Below are 6,014 nucleotides of genomic sequence, written 5' to 3'. Positions count from 1 at the left end.
GCTTCGGATTCTGTGTCTCCTTCTCTCTCTGCCCCTCCCCCACTTGTACTCTGTCTCTCTCTTTCAAAAAAAAAATAAATGTAAAAAATAAAATAAAATAATAATAGTTCATTATATGTGTCACTTTGGCTAGGTCACAATACTCGGGTATTTGGTCAAACATTATTCTCCGTGTTTCTGTGAAAGCATGTCTTAGATGAGCTTAACATTGAAATTGGCAAACTTTCAGTAAAGCAGATCACCCTCCAGAATGTGGGTGACCCCTATCCCATCAGCTGAAGGTCTTAACAGAAGAAGACTACCCTCCCCTGAAGAAGGGAGAATTCTAGCAGCAGACTAGAACCACAACATGAGCTTTCCCCTGGGTCTCCAGCCTGCCAGGCCATCCCACAGGGTTTGGACTTGCTGCTTCCACAACAATGTGAGCCAATTCCTTCAATCAGTCAATCAGTTAATCTCGATAGATAGGTCGATAGATAGATAGACTATATATATACACTATATCTATAAATCTGGTTCTAAATCTACACACACACACACACACACACCCTATTGGTTCTGTTTTTCTGGAGAATGCTGACTCATACAGGGACTTGGAGACTGTCCCCACAACGGCATGCAGATCCCAAAGGTTACAGCGAAAGGCAAAATAGTTAAAGAGTCAGGGAGAACACAGGGGTGAGAAGGACAAGACTGACTGAACTGGGAATGTGAGGACAAGGAACAGACCTGAAGGATTCGTGAGAATGATGGCATAAACCCAGGTTCTATCAATTAGGTTTAATTACAGAAAGCAAAAATGATCCTGGTTATTTTAATGAGGTTTGGAAACAACAGAGGGAATCAGGTGCTTACAAAACCTTAGAAATAGCTGGGTCTCCTAAAAGCGGTGCCTGGAACAACACAGCAATCAGGCCTTTTAGGGAGCTGCCCTCTTGCTACGGTCGGGGAGATGGGCACTCGGGGGCTGCCTCTGGAAAATGGGGGCTTTGAGAGCACACTGCTTCAGGGAGCTGAACACCATCAGGGCAGATTTATCTGTTAGGTCCAGTAAGCAGTGTCTAGGGCCTGCAAGACTTCTAAGAGCCCATAAAAATATTTAAATTTCTTTTAAAATCAGAAAAAATCTTTAAGGCTGATTTAAAAGTTGTAATATATAATAATTATTCACATTTATCCCAATACAGTCCTGGAATACAATTTTTGTTATTTTCTTAATGGAGGAAGGATCGCATTGAGGCAAGAGCAACCTAGGGCCAATGAAAGTCCTAATGTAGTCCTGAAAGTCATTGCTGCGGCCACCTTTGTGACTGTCTTCTGCCAGTCACCCAGACTGGTGACCAGGCACTGGAATGTGCTGCAGAGAAAGCACGTTGGACTGTAGAGACAGGGAAAGAAGCAGAAAGCCTCACTTTGACCTTCCCTAACAGGTGTGAGTGCATCTAATCAGTGGAAATGATTTCATATCCCAAATTCTGGATCGATAGGAGTCTGGGACAGGTAGTTTTTAGATTTCCAGTCTCTGTGGTCCAAAAGACACACATGAAGGAGGTTGGAATGGACGCTGAGTGCCACCACACCACCACACGTGTTAGCAGGAGCACAACAGTGCTTCCCACTAAAAGAAAGGAAGGACAGGTGTCCCTGAAATAAAGTAAGTCAAACTTCGCTGAAAACAAAGGAAATTTTGCTTTCCTCTGCAAGAAGCAACTTCTGTTTCTGGCCAGTAGTGATGATGAATCTCAGGTTCTGATCTCACCCAAATCCGAGTAGATGATACAATTAGACTGAACCAGTACATTTCCCCCTACCCAGTTTTAGTAGCAAAGGAGCCACAAATATGGGGATGGGGGCAATTCATATTCAAGTAAACACAACATTCCAGCTTCTTTTGGTACTTTTCCTTCTCTTGGATCTCATTTTCTACCACTCTTCACCTTGCTCATTGTGCCCCAGCAACACAGGATTCCTTGCTGCTCCTAAAACATGTCAAACCTCCTACCTCAGGCCTTTGCACTTGCTATTCCTAGGTAGGAAATAGCCTGACTTTCTCACCTCCTTTAGGTCTGTCTTCAAATGGCTACATTATATAAAAAAGGCAATCTCAAGCACTCCCTCTCTGCTCTACCTTCCAACATAGCACCTATCACCTTCTGGCACACTCCATTTTACATATTCATTTGATTGTGATGCATCTTTAGCTCCAGAAGATAAGCTCTATGATGACTGGGGCTATGATTGCTTCATTGCTGTTCCTTTAGCACCTCTTATAGGGCCCAATGCTTATTAAGTGCTCAAAAGTATTTGTGAGTGAGTACAGACTATTACGGCCCTCCTCTTCTTCCAGCTCAATTCATTTTAGCTACCTGATCAACTTCAAAATTCTTTGAGATACACATTGTGTATTTAGATCAGAACTGAAACTGAAGAGAATTACAATCAACAAGTGCTCTGTTTTAGTAATCCAAATTTATAGCTAGATGCTTTCTTGGCAGTTATGCAAACTTCATTTTACAAATGAGGAGAGACTCAAAGACAACCGGCTTGCCGAGGGCTGCACAGGGCCAAAGTTTAGCTCCCCGCTTTAGAGCCCAGAGTCTTTTCTGCTATATACCATAGTGACTTCTACCCTTTAGTATTCCCATTTTCATGTATATTCTAGGAATCATTGTGGAAAAAAATAAATAACATGGGCAATCCTCCCTTTTACTTTTGTTGAGCTTAGAAAATGACATGGCTCCACATCTTTGGTCATATATGGTTTAAGTATTAGTCTCATGAATTGTGCACATATGAAAGGGATTGGCTTATAACTGTTCATTAGTCCCTAATTCCCTTTATGACATATGGTTCTTCTCTTGAGAAGAACCAGTCCAATCTCACAATTTGTTATTTGAAGTCCTGTAAATACTGGATAAAAAAAGAGTTTTACCAAATCATTACCATTCATTGTGTTCCTATCATCTATTGGCAGTATGACATCCAATTAGGCAATGTTAGCTTCCTTGAAGGTTGAAACATTCACCATCTTGGCAAATAAAAAGTAGTTTCTAGGGACACCTGGGTGGCTTGATGGGTTAAGCGTCTGATTCTTGATGTCAGCTCAGGTCATGATCTCACAGTTCATGAGATCGAGACTGACATTGGGCTTACACTGTCAGTGCAGAGCCTACATGGGATTCTCTGTCTCTGTCTCTCTGCCCTTCCCCTCACTCACCATCTCTCTCTCTCTCTCTCTCTCTCTCCCTCTCTCCCTCTCTCCCTCCCTCCCTCCCTCTCAAAAATAAATCAACATTAAAAATACAAGTAGTTTCTAGAGTCACTAACCAGGGTAGGCTAAATTCATCTTATCCTGGGGATACCAAAGACTTTTAATTTTTAAAAGAAAATCTAAAAACATCTTGTGCTGAAACCATTATTGCCAACTAAATGGTTCTGTATTCTAGATTCTTCTGACCTTAAAAGAATTCCTATAGTATTTCTCCTTATTCTTATTTGTGTGAGGCTGGCAATCAGACAAATGAGTCATTAGTTAGGCTTCACTTTGGACAGGTATATTATTTGCAAATAGATGGTACCTGGAGATTCTATTCTAAGATTGGAAAGACTTGTAGCAAGTTTTTCCTGGAACATATTTGCAATGACATTTGACAGAAAGGAGGAAGGGGTAGACCTAGATAGCTAGAGGGATCATCAGCTGGGCTAAGGCCATCTGGAGCATCAAATTTCATTGGGAGAAATTCTGGAAGGCTTACCAGCTGGCAGTGTAAGACACAGGAATAGGGATTGAGTCTGTCCAAGGGGTGAGAGAAGGCACCCTTTCATCATTAACCTGAAGAAGAATGGCACCAGATAAAGCTCTTCAGACAAGGGACATGCAACTAAATCTTAGTAAAGCGACTTCCTGGTTGGTTGGTTGGTTTGTGTGGGTTTTGTTGTTGGGGGGTGGGGGTTGTAGCCAGATCTATTGTTACATGCAATGCAATTCTGTAGGGACTAGCTGGAACTCCACATTTTTTTCTCTTCCTATCAAGAAAGAGTATGGAAATACAACTGAATAAAAATGTATTATCATAGGATATTTTATTTATTTATTTATTTATTTATTTCCTTAAAAAAAAAATTGCTCAGGTTTTATTCACCAACAGCTCCTCCCTGCCTGCTGCTGTGCCCCCTTCTGCACTCCCAGAATCAGGGGAGGGCCTCTCCTAGGAGCAGAGGTCAGTGAAGAGAGCTGGCAGCCAGTGGTGAGTCTCCTCAGGGGCCTGCAGGTCCCAGCCAGGCCCGCTGTTCCTTCAGCAGGTGTTCTAGCACTTGCCGGGCTCACTTGGCCTCCCACTTAAGACTGGCTTTGCTATCACTGACAGTCACGTAGCCATTTTTCTCTGCCAGCTGCAGCACCACAGTGTGATCCATATTGAGCTCAGCTGGAACAGACTGAATGAGGTAGGTGCCACCCACAGAGATGATGCCGGAAGCCCGTGACAGGTGCCTTTAGTTTCTTGATGGCCCTGATCAGGTTGTCTTGGCTGATATCCTGTGTGAATCTGCCCCTTCCTTTTGAACACGTGTTGTTGTAGTTTCTCCAGAGTTATCACACCTCCATCCCTGTGCTTCAGGGTCAGGCACACTTCAATAATCTGGACTCCCAGCTCATAATAGAAATCTCCCACACCTACCATCTTGGGCCAAAATCCTCTTCCAGAGGGCAGAGGATCACCCCAACGGTGGCACACGTGTCCTGGAACTGCACCCAGAATTCGGGATTCTTCTGAATTTCCTGCTTGTGCTGCTGGCAAATTCCTCCAGGTTAGTCTTGAACATGTCCAACTGCTTTGACATCTGGGCCAGCTGGTCCTCAGCCAAGGCAGTTCCTCACTTCTTATATTTGGCCTCTGCAAGTTTCTTCTTGGCGATGGGACCAGCCCCCACTCTGTGGCAATGCATCCCTGCCTGGGTTCATGGGCCGCCCGCTGCCAGGACCCAGGTCTCCCCATTATTAAAGGGTATTTTAGTTAAGATCTTTCTAAATGATAAAGGCAGAACATCCTACTCAAACTGACTTACTCAGGAGAAGGAATTTATTGGATTATGTAACTAAAAATCCAGGGATAGTTGGGAACTGTTAGGTTCAGGGTTCAAAAGGTTTCATTAGGATATGATTTTTCTTCATCTCTCAGCTCTGCCTTCCACTGATTAGTTTCAGCCTCAGGTTCCAAATGGAAGCAAATGAGGGCAGAAATTCCAGCTTTATATTGTCTTGGGTTCAAGTCCATTGAGAAAGAGTGTCTGCCCTTATCCCAAAGCTTTAGCAAAGATTTCATTGTATCTTAGAAGCTGTTATGGGCATATGTCAACCCTTTATCCAAATCTACAGCCTAGAGAATATTAGGCTCTCATTGGCCAGAATACCTCTGGGTTGGGAATGGGAAAATCACCAAACCACTGGGACTGAGAATGGGGATGAAGTCCCTAACTAAAACTTGGGGACTGTTCTAAAGAATGTAAAAGCCCAAATAATCAGAAATGCCCACAAAATAGGGAAGATTTAAAGTTTATTCATATTCAAATTCACTACATTGAATACTGTGTGACAACTGTAGGGGACAGCAATGTGTATTGCCAGAAGACTGAGAGAATGAGCAACATCGGGTTGGTAGAAAGCATATAGAACTAAGCTTCAGGATTGCTGAGTAATAATCTTGTTTTGATTACTAAGTTCTCCACATGATCATGAGTAATTCATCTTACCTTTCTGGTTCTCAGACTTTTTTTTTTTTTTTCTCATCCGTTAGATGAAAGAAACATCTGCCTGCATTACTTATTTCAGTGGGTTATTGTGTGGCTAAAATCTGATTAAAACACTCTGCAGGATGAGGCACGTGGTTATATTAGTTTATCAAGAGACATATTTCCATATAATTATTACATATTTTGTTTTAGTAAAAAATGATGAGGTAATTCACCCAATGAGTTTTACTTCAAAGGGTTATGCAGTTCTTTGAATTCCTGAT

At 42.4% G+C, this 6,014-nt stretch overlaps 1 pseudogene; it reads right to left on the bottom strand.

The window, feature by feature from the left end:
• Positions 1 to 4,137: 4,137 nt before the first annotated feature.
• On the bottom strand, positions 4,138 to 4,947 carry LOC131506180 (vacuolar-sorting protein SNF8-like; annotated as a pseudogene).
• Between the last annotated feature and the right edge of the window lie 1,067 nt (positions 4,948 to 6,014).

This window comes from Neofelis nebulosa, chromosome 3, assembly GCF_028018385.1.
Source record: "Neofelis nebulosa isolate mNeoNeb1 chromosome 3, mNeoNeb1.pri, whole genome shotgun sequence".
Lineage (NCBI taxonomy): Eukaryota > Metazoa > Chordata > Mammalia > Carnivora > Felidae > Neofelis > Neofelis nebulosa.
Note: the sequence above shows the minus strand (reverse complement) of the source record. Positions and strands in the feature narration are given on the sequence as shown.